Source organism: Chiloscyllium plagiosum, chromosome 15 (assembly GCF_004010195.1).
Source record: "Chiloscyllium plagiosum isolate BGI_BamShark_2017 chromosome 15, ASM401019v2, whole genome shotgun sequence".
NCBI lineage: Eukaryota > Metazoa > Chordata > Chondrichthyes > Orectolobiformes > Hemiscylliidae > Chiloscyllium > Chiloscyllium plagiosum.
The window spans coordinates 4,007,011-4,026,296 of NC_057724.1; the positions used below are offsets into that span (position 1 = coordinate 4,007,011).

The following is a 19,286-nucleotide window of genomic DNA, read 5'->3' on the forward strand; positions in this document are numbered from 1 at the left end:
GGTGCTTTATTGCATGTTTATTGCAAGTTAACAACTAATTACAGATCACATTGAGATGACAGAGATTGTCACAGAGACTTTGAGGAGGACCAGATGTTAGGTCTCAGTCCTTCAAGACCCTAAATTGTTCTGCCCATACATCCATTTGAATCATCATTGTAAGTGATGCTTAAGGCACTCTTCAGTAATAACCCTTTCAGATCCATTTTCATCATCTTGGTCTCCTACCAGTGGCACCCAGCATCACACCCTCCAGTCTTCAGCCAATTCAATACACTCCATATGAAATCAAGAAACAGTTGGAGACAATGGATATGGGCCCTGACAACATTTCAGCAACAGTACTGAAGGCTCGTGTTCCAGAATATGCTGCTCCCCTAGCTAAGCTTTTCCAGTACAGTTACAATGCTGGCAATGTGAAAATTGCCCAGGTATGTCCTCTGCATAAAAATCAGGAAAAATCCAATCCTGCCAATTACCACCCCATCAGTCTATTCTGGATCATCAGTAAAGTGATGGAAGGTGTTATCAATGGTAATAATGAGATTGTTAAAGGTGCAATATAAATTCAGGTTCTTGGTGTGGTATACAGGTATATTGCTCTACGCGTGAGCCACAAACCAATATCCAAGAAATTCTGAACCTCTACATCTGGCCTGGCCTGGTTCAGGAGAGTGGATTTAAAATAAACTGATCTTAGTAACAGGAAACAATAAACAGGCTCGGTCTAGTTTCTGTTGGGGAAAGAAAAAGCTGGTGTTACCTGCAAGCAGCATTTAAACTTAAGGAAGATTTTGATAGCGTTGGTACTAAGAATGTCTGTAACTGTCTGGAAGAGCTAAAGTAGAGGCCATTACGAAATGGCAGAAGTGGGTACTGCAGATGCTGGAGATTAGAGTCAAGATTAGAGTGGTGTTGGGAAAGCACAGCAGGTCAGGCAGCATCTGAGGAGCAGGAAAATCGACGTTTCAGGCAAAAGCCCATTATCAGGAATGAGCTACTCTAATCTCGGCCATTACTATGTGACTAGTCACGTAGAATCCAATAGGGAATTCAGAAGAAATGTTTTCACCCAGAGAGTAGTAGGAATGTGGAACTCACTTCCATAGGGAGTGGATGGAGTAATTAGTATTGATGAACTGAAGGGGAAACTAGAAGTACATGTGATTGGGAAGGGAATAGAGAAGTACAATAGTAGGGTCAGAGGAGAAAAATGGTAGGTGGCTGAAGTGGACCATTCACGCCAATATGACCTTAAGGGTCAAATTCTGTGCCACATATCCAATGTAATCCTTTATACTTCATGAGTGTTTAAAGGACTCAGAATTCCCATGAGTATATCTTCATGTTTGATTTGTGAATTGTCTACATTTCCTTAAGCCTTACTCTCACTGTCTCTGTCATCCTCCATTATTCCTTCCTCCTTGCTCCTCCTTCCTCTCTACAACGTTAACGTTTCAACATGTTGACAAGACATAACCAGTATTTCTATCTCTGATCCAGAGTGTCAACCAGATAAGTCACTTCACCAACTGTCTTAGTTACCTTGTACAATCCAGCAAATCTCACTTTCTGACATTACCTCTGTAAAGGTAACAATACAATGTTTCAGTTCCAGCTTACACTGCAGAAAGAGGTCATTCAGCCCATCAAGCCTGCACTGGCTCTTCAAATGAGCAGCATTACTTATTGAGGAGAAAGTGAGGACTGCAGATGCTGGAGATCAGAGCTGAAAATGTGTTGCTGGAAAAGCGCAGCAGGTCAGGCAGCATCCAAGGAACAGGAGAATCGACGTTTCGGGCATAAGCGCTTCTTCAGGAATGAGGAAAGTTTGTCCAGCAGGCTAAGATAAAAGGTAGGGAGGAGGGACTTGGGGGACATTTCCGACGCCCCTTCCCCAAGTCCCTCCTCCCTACCTTTTATCTTAGCCTGCTGGACAAACTTTCTCATTCCTGAAGAAGGGCTTATGCCCGAAACGTCGATTCTCTCTGTTCCCTGGATGCTGCCTGACCTGCTGCGCTTTTCCAGCAACACATTTTCAGCATTACCTATTGCCAAACTGCAGTTCTTTTCTTCATACTTTTACACACACTTCTATCTAAATAACCATCCAACTTTCACCTAGAATGTTTTTGTGCACCTCCTGTACAGCTGCAACCTTGTATACCTCTCTCTGTCTAAACACCTACTGATATGTATATCCTTGTATGTTATGACCTGCCTGTACTGTTCGCAAAATAAAATGTTTCACTGCACTTATGTACATGTAACGACCCGTAAATCAAAATCAAAATCAAAACAATTGAACCTGCCTCTACCAAACGCCCAGGCCCTAACCCCATTCACTGTCTAATTCACCTGCGGCATTCAAATTAAATTTGATACAACAATCAGGACAGTACAACTCAACATTAGGAGCTTATGTAAGTTATATTGTCACATCAATCAGTTGTGTCTAAGGTATATTAATGAATTTATGACTTTTCTAAATCTATTGTGACTTCTTGTAAATACAAGGTGCTCTGTGTTTGCAATCTGTTCCTGAGTGATGTGAAAGTTGGAAAGAATATTGTATTTTCCTTAGACTGGTGCTCAGTACTGGATTTCAGACATTGGAGCATGTTGCTATGGTGATCTGTCAGCTTCCATGTTGATGATAAATGTTCCGAACACCTCTCTATCCATGAGTGTGGGTGTACGATAGATAGAATGTTACCAGGGCTGAGGGTAAAATGACGGCAGGTTTGTATAACCTCACTTGAATTTCCTTGAGAAGGGAAGATTGAACAGCAATTTGATCAGAATGTTTAATGGGTTCAAACAGACTGGTCAGGTAGATAGAGCAAAGGTAGAAAATATATTTTCACAAAACAGTAGTGGAAGTATAGAATTAAGTTTTGCCTCTGAAGAAAGGCTTGAATCCTGAGGTCAAATGGGCCTTCCAAGATTCACGTCACTGTATTTTTTTCTGGTTAGGTTTTCAAATAACAAACAGCTGAGGTGAGAAAATGAAGTTGAGGTACAGATGGCCATGAACACATTGGATGGTGGATAGCCTTGAGGAGCTCAGTGGAATCCTGCTATTCCTGTGTAACTGCTTGAAGGCACAAATGGATTCTTACTTTTGCCTCTGAGTAGACTCCAGAAGAGAATGAAATATTGCGCCTGTGAAACATGCTCAATGCACTCGATGCATTCTGCCTGTTCTTCTGTTACAGGCATAAAGTTCTAAATAGCCTCCTCCTATTTCTACAGCAGGCTCAAAAAGGCTGAATGGCTTCCTGTTCATGTATCAGCTTAAATTCGTTTTGGCGTTTTGTCTTATTTTTTCTCAGGACATCAAAGCCCTTGAATACTAGAATTTATTCCCGTCCCTATGAGAAGTTGGAGGGGAGCCATTTTTGACCCACTGATATCTATCAAAGTTTCAAAGCAGCTGGTTTCCTCAGCCATTGCAGTGAGCAAATAACTGTTCACCATTACTGTGGCACTGTGAACTCACATGGGATACAATGAGCTTCATTCACATCTGGATGATGTTTCCAGTCACAAGGCTGATGTGAATGAAGCTCATTGTATTGCATGTGAGTTCAGAGCCACAGAAAGAAGACACTAATCTAACTAAGCATGTGAAGAAAGACACTGCACGTGAGAGCTGTATTTGACAATCGACTATGTACAAATGCAAATACCTAGTGTTACTATATGTAAGGGGTTGAAGAGTCTTATTTAGTAATAAGGAGCAAGCAATCTCAGGGATAGTATCTGTGCAGACACCCGAAGCCCAAAAATACTCTTGACCAGTATTTCAAGGTGTAGTATTGGCTTAAAACACAACTAAAGCATTGCTAAAAGGTGGGCTACGGTCGGGATGAGGACTCAAGAAACCAGGTTTAAAATCTAGCTGCTTGCATCCTCATCCTGATATGTGCAAGATGAAGGACTGTATCTGTGTGTCTCTTCTTAGCAATGTTTATGTTCTGTACCAAGAGGTCATTAGTAAAATGAAACATGATAACACTGAAGGGGAACAGCTCCAAGATCTGACATGACTACAGAGTCCAAAGGAAAAAGCTGAAAAAGGAGATTCTGTGGGTAGAATAGGATCTCAGAAGACATTAAGAGAAAGAAGCTGAAAGTGGCAAAGATGTTGAAGGCAGGAAAAAGGCCTTTGAAGATGTCATTTACAGAGACATAGAGCCAGAAGAGCCTGAAGGATGGGATAAATAGACTTAGAAGTCTGATGCATCATCAATATGGAGAAGAAAAGTACAGGAAAATTTGGGAACTCACTCAATTCATTCTGTCAGTCCATAGGGATAGCAGCTCTGATACAAAACTTGCTCTTACTTCAGTTATTTGAAGGTTATTTGAAAGTTATACTTCAGTTATTTGAAAGAGAGACAATCAAGAAATAAGAACAGTGAAAAAAAACTTTAAAAAGATAAAATAAATGAAATAAAATTACAGAGCAGAATGAAAACAGAGGGGTCGAGATGGGATGTCTATAAATACCTCCCTTTTTTTAACTTTGACAAAGGGTCAGTTAGACTCGAAATGTCAGCTCTTTTCTCTCCTTACAGATGCTGCCAGACCTGCTGAGATTTTCCAGCATTTTCTCTTTTGATTGCAGTAAGACATCCCTGCACCTGTATTTGAATCATCTCAGTGTGAAGGCCAACATAGCATTTGCCTTCTTTACTGCCTGCTGGACCTGCATGCTTACTTTCAGTGACTGATGTGCAAGGATACCCAGGTCTCAAAGCATAGTCCTCTTTCTCAGTTTATAGCTAATTAAGATAAGTATCTACCTTCCTGTTTTTGCTACCGAAATGAATAATCTCAAATTTATCCATACTATACTCCTTCTGCCAAGCGTTGGCCCACTCACTCAGCTTGTACTAGAGCATATGAAACATTGAGAAAAATCTTGTTATGTACCTTACCCACAAAAGAAATATAGTAGTAGAATGAGTGAGAGTGAGTCAGTGATCTCATAATCTAGAGGAGTCAATACAGCCCTGATTTGATTCGTTGTCACGTGTGCCTAAGTACAGTGAAAAGCTTTATTTGTGAGCAGTACAAGCAGATCACAGTAAGCAAGGACATACAGATCATAGGATCCCCACAGAGTCACACAATGCAGGAATATGCAAAGCAAGATCAACCTTAACAAGATCAGCATTATTTGAAGTTACAGAGTCTACATCAGTCTCATAACAGCAGGGAAGAGGCTGTTCTTGAACCTGTTGGTGTATGTGTTCAAGCTTCTGTCTCATCTACCTGATGGAAGAGGTTGTAGGAGATCATGACCAGGGTGCAATGGGTCTTTGATGATGTTGGCAGCCTTTCCACAGCAAGTGTAAATAGTGTCCATGGATGGAAGGTTAGCTTTTGTGATGGTCTGGGTTATACACACGACTTTCCATAGTTTCTTATGGTCCTGGGCAGAGCAGTTCCCATCCCAGGCGGCTATGGACCTAGATACATTCTCTATGGTGCATTTGTAAAAGTTGGTGAGAGTCCGGATGGACATGCCAAATTTCTTGAGCTGCTTGAGGAAGAAGAGGCCATTTTTGTGCCTTCTTGACTGTTGGATCCAAGTGGGAAATCCAGGGCAGGTTGTTGGTGTCATCACTCCTAGGAACCTGGTGCACTCAACCCTCTCAACCTCTGCTCTGTTGATGTAGATGGGGGGGGGGTGTTTTCCTCCTTTCTTTCTGAAGTCAATGATTAGTTCTTTTGTTCTGCTGTCATTGGTAGAGAGATTGTTGTCATTGCACCTTGCCACCAAGCACTCTATCTCTTTCATATCACCAAGCAGGATATTGCTGGTACAGAGCTTTCAACGGTGAATTAATTAGAGAAATGATAGTAATCAGCATGAGGGATGAGAAGTTATCAAACTTCCTTTAATCCATTGATGACTTAATGCTGGAAGTGGCCGTCTAATTCATTACACAGTGAGGATTTAGCCTCCAAAATCAGTTATAACAGTGAGGAAAGTTCAGGCAATTTTGTTTAGCACTGCTGCCTTGCAGTGCCAGGGACCCAGGTTCAATTACATCCCTAGGTAACTCTGTGTGGAGTTTGCACATTCTCCCTGTGTCCGTGTGGGTTTCCTCTAGGTGCTCCAGTTTCCTCTCATAGTCCAAAGATATGCAGGTTAGGTGGAATGGCCATGGAAAACACAGGGTTATATGGATAGGGTAAGGGAATGGGTCAAGGTGAGATGCTAGTCAGAGGGCTTGTGTGGACTCAATAGGCTGAATGGACTGTTTCCACACTGTAGGGATTCAGTGATGATCTATAAGATTTGTTGGCTTCAACGTAGGATTGTCACCCTTCCAAAAGCTCACCAAAACACAAAAACAAAACACAAATAAATGTGTATCCCATGTATAAGATGCAACTCCAACCAGAATCATTAGCACAATAAATGTCCAGTAGGGAGCGCTAAGTGTAGTCAGTTGGAGCACTTTATAACATAATGTCTGTTGACTGTACCTTCATCACCTCAAAAATAAAGAAAAAGTTCTGCAAAAGAAACTTTTTCAGAGAAGTAGAAATTGTACAGCAGGGAAAAGTTCAAAAAGTTAAAGAAATAGATCAAAAAGTGAAGCTAACATTCTGAGAAGAGCTCCAAGCGAGTCAAAACAGATTTTGCATCAGCAACATAAAAGTACAGGGTTTTGGAACAGGAACAAGACAGCTTGCCGCGGTTGAAGTCTGTAAGATTAGGTTAGATTACTTACAGTGCGGATGCAGGCCCTTCGGCCCAACAAGCCCACACTGACCCTCCGAAGAGCCACCCACCATTACCCCTACATTTACCCTTCACCTAACACTACGCGCAATTTAGCATGGCCAATTCACCTAGCCTGCACATTTTTTGGACTGTGGGAGCACCCGGAGGAAACCCACGCAGACATGGGGAGAATGTGCAAACTCCACACAGACAGTTGCCTGAGGTGGGAATTAGAACCCAGGTCTCTGCGCTGTGAGGCAGCAGTGCTAACCACTGTACCACCCACTTCAGAGCAGAAGCTAGTCAGATTAGCAAACATAAAACTCCAAGGTCCCATATCTGAAGCTACATGGGTAAATCATCACAAAGCTTCATTACAGAGGACAAGGTATCAGTGAAAAGAAAATAGTAATCAGAATACTATTTTAGCACAATAATATTTTGTTAAGCAAAATATTATTGAGATCTCTTAGAAAAAGTGGACAGAGTATTTCAAAGTGAAGACAGAAATGAATTTCAGGAAGAATTTCCAAACTCATTCGAGGGTTTAAGCAATTTGGAACACTGTATTGGCTCAAGGCATGGGACAGTGTAGAGGGCGATTTACTTTAAATCTAACACCGTGCTGTATCTGTCCTGGCAATGCTTGATGGGAGTAGTGTAGAGGTATCTTTACTCTGTTTCTAACTCCATGTTATACCTGTCCTGGGAGTGGGAGAAAGTGAGGACTGCAGATACTGGAGATCAGAGTCGAAGAGTGTGGCATGGGGAAAGCACAGCCGGTCAGGCAGCATCCGAGGAGCAGGAGAGTCGACATTTCAGGCATAAGCTCTTCAGCAGGAATGTGACAGCCTGGAGGGGGGGGGGGGGCGCAGTGAGAGAAAGACTCACTGAGATCCTTGTGGAGGGAGGAGGAAAACTTCTTCAAGGTAGGCATCCATGGAAGAGGCTTCAGAGTAAGGTTATAATTGACCAGGTGACAGTGAGGACTGCAGATGCTAAAGATCAGAGTGGAAAAGTATGGCGTTGAAAAGCACAGCAGGTCAGGCAGCATTTGAGGAGCTGATGACCTGGGGGGTGCAGTAAGTGAAAGATTTACTGAGATCCTTGTGGAGGGAGGAGGAGAACTTCTTCAAGGTGGGCATCCTTGGAAGAGGCTGCGGGAGTCGGGGACAGTGTAGAGAGAGCTTTACTCAGCATCTAACTCTGTGCTGTACTAGTTCTGGGAATGTTTGATATTGGCAGTGATTAGAGGGAGCTTTACTCTGTGTCTAACCTGAACTACACCTGTCCTGGGAGTGTTTGATGGGACCAGTATAGCGAGAGATTTCCTCTGAATCTAACCCCATGCTGTTACCTGTCCTGGCAGTATTTGATGGGGGCAGTATAGAGGGAACTTCAGTCTATATCCAACCCTGCGCTGAATCTGTCCTGGAAGTGTTTGATGGGGACAATGGAGAGAGAGCTTTGCTCTGTACGTAACCCTGGGCTCTACCTGCCTTGGGAGTGAAGAAAGTACAGATGAATCTGAATATGGAAAATGATGAAGTTGTTGTAAGTATAATATCTGTGAGTTTGCAGTTGATACAATCAGATCATTACTGTATCCCTAAAATGAAATATATCTTCTCCACTAAATAAATTAAAACTGTGTTATTGGCAATAGGGGTTAGAAACTTAAAAGACAAAAGGCCAATTGTGATTGTAACAAGGTCAGCCAGGTGGATCTCAGAAAAGGAGTTCTCTGATTGGGGCTGTTAACCTGGTCCAATCAGGGAGCTCCGGCTGACAGATATAGACAGGAGTGTTAGACATGCTCACACTCCGGAAGCTGGCTCTGAGGCAGCTGAATAAGTGTCAAGGACTTTTACATATAAATAAAGGGTGACTTGGTGAGATATTGGCCTCTGTCGAATTATTTCAGTTATTATAGTTGCTCAGTCTTAAAACAGATTAAAACTCAGAGATAAAAGAATAATTGATGGGTGGAAAAAGGCTCATAGAGGAGATAAGTGACAGATTTGCGATTTGTAAGAAATATTGAAGGGCATCGTCATGGTCTGTAGTAAGTCTGTCCTTAACAAGAGATTTCTATCAAGTAGTAACTATGGATTTAAAGGTATAAAGAAAAAAGCATTTTTCATTTTATATTTTGTAGATTTGACGTGCAGATTTTGTCATTCAATAAAAATACAAAGTAAAGATATAAAAACAACCATGGACAAGGTAATGGAAAAGTGAGTAGGGAACAGTTTTAGACTACTAGTAAAATTACTCATTGATAATGGGATGTGGTTTTCCTATGATTAATAAAGATATGTATGTAAATATGAGCATAATAATGATGAACACAGCAGCAGAAATCCCTTTTAACTATGAGGTATGTACGAGGAACCATGCAGTAAGAGGAAAAATGGTTCATAAACATTTGGCAGATCAGTCAAACAAAATTATCATCTGCAGTAACATCCATAACATGGCTAACAGAAATAAAGCTGAAAATGTGTTGCTGGAAAAGCGCAGCAGGTCAGGCAGCATCCAAGGGACAGGAGAATCGAAGTTTTGGGCATAAGCCCTTCTTCAGGCTTATGCCCGAAACGTCGATTCTCCTGTTCCTTGGATGCTGCCTGACCTGCTGCGCTTTTCCAGCAACACATTTTCAGCTCTGATCTCCACCATCTGCAGTCCTCACTTTCTCCTCCTAACAGAAATAAAGGTCTCACAATACATTTAGATTTAAATACTGTTTAAATACAGTTACCTTTAGCTACATAACACCTGTAAGTGGTGAGACAGTGTGGAGGGAGCTTTATTTTGTATTTAACACTGTGCTGTATCTGTCCTGATAGTGTTTGATGGGGTCACTGTAAAGGAGGCTTCACTCTGTGTTTCAGAGCAGACAGAGCTCTACACCGTATCCATCTCCGTGGTACACCAGTCTGAGGACAGTGCAGTGACACCTGATGAAGGAGCAATGCTCCAAAAGCTCGTGTTTTCAAATAAGCCTGGTGGACTATAACCTGGTGTTGTGTGATTTTTGACCTAATGTTGCACCTGTCACAGGAGTGTTTGACGGGGACAGTACAGAGGAAGGTTTAAAAGAATGGAGGGTACTCTGTACATAGCCCTGTGCTGTACCTGTCCTGGGAGTGTTTGACATGGACAGTGTAGAGGAAGCTTTGCTCTCTATGTAGTCCTGTATTTAATCTGCCCTGGAAGTGTTTGATGGAGACAAAGCAAAGGGAGCTATACTCTACATCTAAGCTAGTGTTCACTCTGGCCTGGGAATATTTGGTGGGGGCTGTATAGAAGAAGCTTTCCATTCAATTTAAACATATATACTTGTAATTCATAAGACTAGAGGTAGCTTTACTTTCAGTTTAAAGTGTAAAGATAGCTTTACTCTGTGCTGTACTTGTCCTGGGAGTGTTCGATAGGGACAGTAGAGAGGAAACTTCACTCTGTATCCAACCCCAAGCTGTCCCTGTCATAGGAGTCTTGATGGGGACAGTGCAGAGGGAGTTTTACTCTGTAACTAACCCTGTTTGGTGGTGACATAGTAGTTTGGAACTTTCAGTTTAAAATAGTAGAGGGAGCTTTATTCCGAATCTAACACCGTGCTGTCACTGTCCTAGGAGTGTTTGATGGGGATAGGATAAAGGGAGCTTTACTCCACATCTAACCCATACTGTACCTATTATGGGAGTGTTTGATAGGGACAGAGCAGAAGGAGCTTTCTCCATTTCTAATCCCATGCTGTATCTGTGCTTTAATCTTGACACAATGTGCTTAGCTCTGAATGTGTTCCATTTGCTAGCTCTGACAGCCTTTGCACTGGTGTCAACTTAATTAAAAGAAGGTTAAGTGATCAAATCAGAAACAATGCTGATGTTTTAAGCTTCCCAATCCTCAGAGTGAAAGCTGTCTTTAGTCCTTGCTTTGGTGGTCAGTATTGAACCTACATTTCACAATCTATTGTTCTGTACTTTAAAGATGGAGGATTCTTTGCAGAAAACACTAATTATTCTGAGGACTGTTTTCTTATTGTCAGGCTGGCTCCTGATCCATCAGTTTTATTTTCTTGCATGTTAATAAGCTTGAGACTTATTATTACAGTTTCTGAATTGGACAATTTTCAGCATTGTCGATTAAATTCAAGTGGAGCATTCCGGAGCAGAAACTACCTTCATTCCAGGCGAGATGTTATCAAGACCCAGTGCCTTTACGGTATCTAGTGCCTTTAGACATTTCTAAAAGACTGCCGTGTGTGATGTTAGAGGTTGTGACAGTCCATTTACCTGGCTCTTTTGACTGAAGAGTTGAAAATGCTGCAGCATTTTGCACCAATCTGCTGAGGTCCTCCATCACTGTGAATGGGATGTTTGTGGAGCCTCCTTATCTCATGAGGATGTGGCAGAACTGAAAACCACTTTTCTCTGATGCATTGTTTCAGGGATTACTTCACTCTGCCCTTCGCCCGATGCTTCTGTTTTTGGGAAATGTATCATGCTGTATTGTAGCTTCACCCGTTTCATCGTGGGTATCACAGAATCACAGAACTACCATGGTGCAGAAGGAGACCTGCACCATTTCTGATCTGTATTCTGGCTCTGTTACCTTGGAAGTGCCAGTCTCCTGGCTTTCTCCCACATCCCTTCACACATTTTCTATTCAAATAACCATCCAATGCCATCTTGAATGTCTCAACTGAACCTGCCTCCAGTATGTTTCCAGGCAGCGCATTTCCATACCCTGACTGTTTAATGAGTGAAAATGTTTCTTTCTCACATCACCCTTGCTTCCTTTGCACTTTAAATTCATGCCCTCTCATTCATGTTTCTTTTATGAGCAGGAACAGTTTCTCACTGTCTACTCAATGCAGTCTGCTAATGGTTTCGAAAACCTCAATCAGCCTTCTTCTCGCATGGAGAACTGCCCCAACCTCTTCAAACTATCCTCAAAGCTAAAGTTTTGGGCTCTTGCAACCATTCTTGTTAATCATCTCCGCACCCTCTCCAATGCATTCACATCTTTCCTGTAATTTGGCACATACAATTGTACACAGTAGTCCACCTGAGGTTTGACAAGAATAAGTTCAACATCACCTACTTGTTCTTATACTCTACACCCCTATTAACAAATCCAACAATGCTGCATGCTTTAATAATTGCTCTTTCCACAGGTCCTAGTGCCTTCATTGATCTGTGCATATATACACCCAGGTCTCTCTGCTCATGCACTCCCTTTCAAATTGAACCCCCTATTTTGTTTTGTCTTTCAATGTTCTTACGATCAAAGTGCATCACCTCACACTTCTCTGCATTGAACCTCATCTCCCACCTCTCTGCCCACTCCACCAACTTGTAGTGCCCTTTGGGGTTTCATACTGTCCCCTTACAGTTTATACAGAGGTTTTGCATCATCATTGGATGGAGTTCAGTCCAGGCAAATGTGAGGTGATGCATTTTGGGAAGTCTAATTCTAGAGCAAACTATATTGTAAACGGAAGAGCCTTGGGAAAAGTTGATGAGCCGAGAGATCTGGGAGTTCACGTCCATTGTACTCTCAAGGTGGCTGCACAGGTGGATAGAGTGATCAAGAAGGCATATAGTGTGCTTGCCTTCATCGGACTGGGTATTGAGTACAAGAGCTGGCAGGATATGTTAAAATTGTACAAGACATTGGTTCAGCCGTATAAAGAAATTTGTGTACAGTTCTGGTCGCCACATTGCTAAAAAGATGTGGACAGTTTGGAGATGGTGCAGAGAAGGTTTACGAGGATGTTGCCTGGTATGGAAGGTGCTAGCTATGAAGAGAGGTTGAGTAAGTTAGGATTGTTTCCATTAGGTAAAAAGGAGATTGAGGGGGGACCTAATTGAGGTTTACAAAATCATGAAAGGTATAGACAGGATAGATAGAGATAAGCTTCGTCCCAGGGTGTGGGATTCAATAACGAGAGGTCATGCATTCAAGGTAAGAGGTGAAAAGTTTAAGAGGGATATACGCGACAAGTACTTTACACAGAGGGTGGTAGGTGCCTGGGATGTGTTGCCAGCAGAGGCAGTAGAGGCAGGCACGGTAGATTCATTTAAGGTGTGTCTGGATAAATGCATGAGTAGGTGGGGAGCAGAGGGATACAGATGCTTAGGAATTGGGCGATAGGTTTAGATAGTGGATTTGGATCAGCTCAAGCTTGGAGGGCTGAAGGGCCTGTTCCTGGGCTGTAAATTTTCCTTGTTCTTTGTTCTATCTATAAGCTTGGAAATTGTCCCCTGCACAGCAATATCTAGATCATTAATATATATGGGAAAAGGGAAGATCCCAATATCAACCCCTGGGGAATTCCATTACAAATCTTCCTCCAGCCTGAAAAATGACTTTGAATCACATGCTCTGTCACTTTGTTTTTCCTCACTTGGAAATTTTGTTTCCACAACATTGTATGACATGAGTGATAGGTTGTGGCTGAGTGCAATTCAACTTTGCTGATGGCACATAATGCCTCATGGATACCCAATTTGAACTGCAAGCTCTGTTCTGAAAGAACATCATTTAGCACAGTGGTACTGCTCGTGTAGAATAGAGTAAGAGTAGCTTTTTATTTGTCATTTCTACCATATACAACTGATACAGTAAAAATGAGACAGCATTCCTCCAGTACCAAGGGTGCTACATGGAGAGCACAAACTACACAATCGTACATAGAATAAAGTGCATAAGGAGTGCAAAACACATAAGCTAAACATCATGATGGTGGGATATGTACTGCTGTGTGCAGGTGCTATTTAGTCTCCATTACAACTGTGCAATGGTCCTTCCAACCAATTGTGGACAGATACATTTTTAAGAAAATATGTTGAAACGGTGAGGGAATCCCACATCCTCACTCTGATACATAGCTGCCTACTAATTCCTAGAACTTCTCAAAGAGCCGTTAATGGATTCTGCGGCAGCCTGAGCCAATCTGAGTCCTTCGAGTTCCTCTTCAGTGACTCCCAACCATCCTGAGTGATCAATTTAAAAAAACTTGCAATAAGCTCTGCCCCTGTCACAGGGCAGAATTGCATAATAGCAGTACCAAGTGATCTCTGAATATTACATTTCAGAGAGAATGTTGTTGCCCTGGGATTTCATCACAGCCATCCAGTTCATCTCAGCAGTCTGGCTGTGGCCATTTATTAAGGATCAGCGGGCAAGGAAAAAGAAGTTAATTGGCACATACTTCATAAATAACTAAAGGAAGTATTTGCTAAAAGATGCATAATTTAAGACAATGATGAATCTTCCAGGCTTTTTAAAAATTTTATTAAATATCTCTGAACTGAGCAAGTAATATTCAGAGAGGAATTCCTTCAAAAAGATAAAGGGTTGAAATTAGTCAAATCAGACATGTGAATCAGGTTGAGAACAAATCCACAGTGTCACAAAAAGGAAAGGATGTTCCAGCATGTTGAGAAGGTTCACTCTCTTCCTCCTTAATGGGGACTCTTGCAGTAGACAGTATTGAAATGTCTGATCCTATTTTCTATTAATCCACGTATTATTGCAACCATGTACATATTACACATGTACATATGTACAAAGGAAGGGTTGTTGAAAGCTGGTCATCTCAGCTTCAGGACATCTCTGTAGGAGTTCCTCAGAGTAGTGTCCAGGCCCAACCATCTTTAGCTGCTTTATCAATGACCCTCCCTCCATCATAAGTTCAGAAGTGGGGATGTTTGCAGATCATTGTGCAATGTTCAACACTAACTATGAGTCCTCAGATACTGAAGTTATCCATTTTTGAATGCAGCAAGACCTGGACAATATCCAGGCTTGGGTTGAAAAATGGCAAGTAACTTTTGGGCGGCACGGTGGCACAGTGGTTAGCACTGCTGCCTCACAGCGCCAGAGACCCGGGTTCAATTCAGGCGACTGACTGTGTGGAGTTTGCACATTCTCCCCGTGTCTGCGTGGGTTTCCTCCGGGTGCTCCGGTTTACTTCCACAGTGCAGGTCAGGTGAACTGGCCATGCTAAATTGCCCGTAGTGTTAGGTAAGTGGTAAATGTAGGGGTATGGGTGGATGGCGGGTCGGTGTGGACTTGTTGGGCCGAAGGGCCTGTTTCCACACTGTAAGTAATCTAATCTAATCTAATCATACATTATTGAGCTAGAGAAGGTTCAGAACAGATTTACCCAAGATATTGCCAGATGTGGAAGGTTTGATTTATAAATATTGGTTGGATAGGCTGGGACTCTTTTCACTGGAGCATGGGATGTTGAGAAGTGACCTTATAAAGATTTACAAAACCATAAGGGGTATAGATAGGGTGAATGGTATGTGTTCTTTTTCTCTAGGGTAGGGGATTTCAAGACGAGAGGGCATATTTTTAAGGTGAGAGGAGAAAGATTTAATAAAGATGTGAGGGATAAATTATTTGCACAAGAGAGTCATTCTTGTCTGGAATGAACTTTCAGATGAAGTGCTGGATGTGGTACAGTTGCAACTTTTACAAGACATTAGGTAAGTACATGAATGAGAAATGTTTGGATGGATATGTTCCAAGCACAGGCTGGTGGGATTCGATTAGTCTGGGATTATGGTCGGCATGGAAGGTTGCTCCGAAAGGTCTGTTTTCCATGCTGTCTGACTCCATGACTCGAAGTGCAGGCAATGACTATCTCCAACAAGAGGGAATCTAACCATCACCCTTTGACATGCAATGGTATGACAATCCTTCAATTCCTTAGTATCCACATCTTGGAAGTTACCAGAAACTCAACTGGACTTGCCACATAAACACAGTGGCTACGAGAGCAAGTAAAAGGCTAGGAATACTGTGGTAAGTCAATTCACTTCCTGACTCCCCAAAACCAGTCCATCACCTACAAGGCACACGTCAGGAGACTGATAGAATACTCCCCACTCGCCTGATAGGTGTAGCTCCAACAACACTCAGGAAACTTGCCACTATCCAGGACAAAGCAGCCCGCTTTATTGGCACTACATCCACAAGAATCCACTTCCTCCGCCGTTGATGCTCAGTCGCAGCGGTGTGTGCCATCTACAACATATACTGCAGAAATTCACCAAGCAACCTGGGCAGCATCTTCTAAACCCTTGACCATTTCCATCTGTGAAGAAACTGGCAGCAGATAATGGGAACACCACCACCCACAAATTTGTCTCCAAAACCATGCTCCATCCTGACTTGGAAATATATCACCATTCCTTCATTGCCATTGGGTAGAAATCCAAGAATTCCCTTTCTACCAGCACTGTTAGTATACCTGCAACCCATGGACTACAAGAAGACAGTTCATCATCAGCTTCTCTAAGGCAGTTAGGAATGGATAATAAATGCTGACCAAGCCGACAATATTCATACCCCTGAATTCAAAGAAGTAAATCACTAGCCTTTGCTCAGTGGTTAAATCAGTTTGTTTTGTGGTTGAATCATTCAGTCCCAATATCAATTAATGTGTTTTGTTTGAAGTTTCTTACATACTGAATGTCCCCTGTTCCTCAGTGTTGAAGTTTCTTTGTAATCTCTAATCCTTTATCTCTTCTGATCTTCATTACTGATGATCCTTATTCTGCATCTAAACTGAAACCCATTCAGCAATTAGCAGTCCTTTCTCATGAGCAGAAACCTGATTGGCATAATAGAAATATGTTTTCACAATACAATTCCACAGTATTCTGGCTCAATATAGTTCAATGTAATGAATCTATCTAGCCCATACATCCCTGGACATTATGTGCAATTTAGCATGGCCAATCCACATGCACATCTTTGGACTATGGGAGGAAACTGAACACCCAGAGGAACCCACACTGACACAGGGAGAATGTGCAAACTCCACACAGATGGTTGTCTAAGGGTGGAATCAAGCCTGGGTCTCAGGCTCTCTGAGGCAGCAGTGTTAACCATTGAGCCAATGTGTCAAGTGTAATGTTATCTTCTCTATCCCTGCCTATCCTTACAAGAATGCTGCAGATGCTTTATGCCACCTCTAGCAGGATGCCACCAACAAACACATATTCACTTCCCCTCCTCTGGCAACATTCCACAGGACCATTTCCTCCATGACTTGCTTGTCCCTAGCACTCCTAACACTCTCCTTTGACACTTATCCCATGCAGTTGCAGAACTTGTAATACTTGCCCATTTACCTCCCTCCTCACTATCCAAGGCCTGAAGCAAACCTTCCAGGTATTGCATTATTTCATTTGTATTTATTTCAACCTAGTCTACTGAATTCACTGCTCACAATGTCGTCACCTTTGTATTGATGAGACCAAATGCTGACTGGGTGTCCGCTGTGTGGAACACCTCTGTTTTGTCCATAGGTCTGACCCTGACCTTCGAATTGCTTGCAATTTCAATAAATACCTTGCTCCCATGCTAATATTTCTGTTCTGGGTCTGTCACAATGTTCCAATGAAGCATAACACAAGCTGAAGGAATAGCACCTTATTTTTGCTTAAGCACTCTACATCCTCAAGTTCCCGATATTGAATTCAATAACTTCAGTAAGTGACCACATAATGTCTACTCTCCATTTTTCTTACAATCAATAGACACCCCCACCCCACAACAATCCCACTCCAGCATTTTCTTGTTTACTTTGTTCTCAGTGGGCAGAATAATTAGAGTCATAGAGTAATACAGCATGGAAACAGGCCCTTCAGCCCAAACTAGTCCATGAGTGCGGTGCTGGAAAAGCACAGCAGGTCAGTCAGCATCCGAGGAGCAGGAAAATCAACATTCCCTGCTCCTCAGATGTTGCCTGACCTGCTGTGCTTTTCCAGCAACACACTCTCGACTCTAATCTCCAGAATCTGCAGTCCTCCCTTTCGCCAAACTGGTCCGTGCCAATCATAGTGCCCACTCAGCTAGTTCCAATTGCCTGCATTTGGTCCATATCCTTCTAAACTCTTCCCATCCATGTACCTATCCAAATGTTTTTAAATGTTGCTATTGTACCACCCTCATTTACTTTCTCTGGCAGTCCATTCCAATTACACACCACTCTCTGTGTGAAGATGTTGCCCTTCAGGTCCTTCCTAAATCTTTCCCCTCTCACCTTTAACCTATTCCCTCTAGTATTCAATTCCCCATCCTGGGAAAAAGACTACATGCATTCATCCTATCAATGCCGCTCATGATTTTATACACCTCAATAAGGTCACCCATCGTTCTCCTATGTTTCAAGTTATGAAGTCCTATCCTGGCTAACCACTCCCTACAACTCAGGCCTACCAATCCTGGCAACATCCCCGTAAATCTTCTTTGCACTCTTTCTACTTTAACTATGTCTTTCCTAAGACAGTGTGACCAAAACTGTACACAGTAATCCAAGTGTGGCCTCACCAATGACTTACACAACTGTTGTGGTTCTGATCGCCGAGCTGGGAATTTGTGTTGCAGACGTTTCGTCCCCTGTCTAGGTGACATCCTCAGTGCTTGGAAGCCTCCTGTGAAGCGCATCTGTGATGTTTCCTCTGGCATTTGTAGTGATTTGTATCTGCCGCTTCCGGTTGTCAGTTCCAGCTGTCTGCTGCAGTGACCGGTATATTGGGTCCAGGTCAATGTGCTTATTGATTATACTACTATTATAGGACAAGCCAAACAGAGAACAGCCAGGGAATTCTTAGAGGCATGGCACTCATCCACAGATTCAATCAATAAGCACATCGACCTGGACCCAATATACCGGCCACTGCAGCGGACAGCTGGAACTGACAACCGGAAGCGGCAGATACAAATCACTACAAATGCCAGAGGAAACATCACAGAAGCGCTTCACAGGAGGCTCCCAAGCACTGAGGATGTCACCTAGACAGGGGACGAAATGTCTCCAACACAAATTCCCAGCTCGGCGAACAGAACCACAACAACGAGTACCCGAGCTACAAATCTTCTCCCAAACTTTGAACTTACACAACTGTAACATAACGTCCCAACTCCTATACTCAATGCCTAAGCTGACGATGGCCAGCATGCTAAATGCCTTCTTCACCACCCTGTCTACCTGCTTTCAAAGAACTATGTACTTGTACTCCTCGGTCCCTCTGTTCCACAACATTCCTCAGGACATTACCATTTACTGTACAAGTCCAACTTGGTTTGACTTCCCAAAGTGCAACACCTCACATTTAGTGTACTGAATTACATTAACCAATCCTCAGCTCACTTCCTCATCTGATCAAGATTCCTATAAGACCATAAGACCATAAGACATAGGAGTGGAAGTATGCCCATTCAGCCCATCGAGTCCACTCCATCATTTAATCATGGCTGATGGGCATTTCAACTCCACTTACCCGCATTCTCCCTGTAGCCCTTAATTCCTTGTGACATCAAGAATTTATCAATCTCTGGCTTGAAGACATTTAGCGTCCCGGCCTCCACTGCACTCCGCAGCAATGAATTCCACAGACCCACCACTCTCTGGCTGAAGAAATGTCTCCGCATTTCTGTTCTGAATTGACCCCCTCTAATTCTAAGGCTGTGCCCACGGGTCCTAGTCTCCTCGCCTAATGGAAAC

General features: G+C 42.6%; 1 long non-coding RNA gene across 1 annotated transcript in view; it reads left to right on the forward strand.

The window, feature by feature from the left end:
* The first annotated feature begins 17,062 nt into the window (after positions 1-17,062).
* Positions 17,063-19,286, forward strand: part of LOC122557056 — a 7,918-nt gene continuing 5,694 nt past the window's right edge. Inside the window, exon 1 of the long non-coding RNA XR_006313736.1 lies at positions 17,063-17,072. This is a non-coding gene — a long non-coding RNA (uncharacterized LOC122557056). The remainder of the gene's footprint in view (positions 17,073-19,286) is intronic.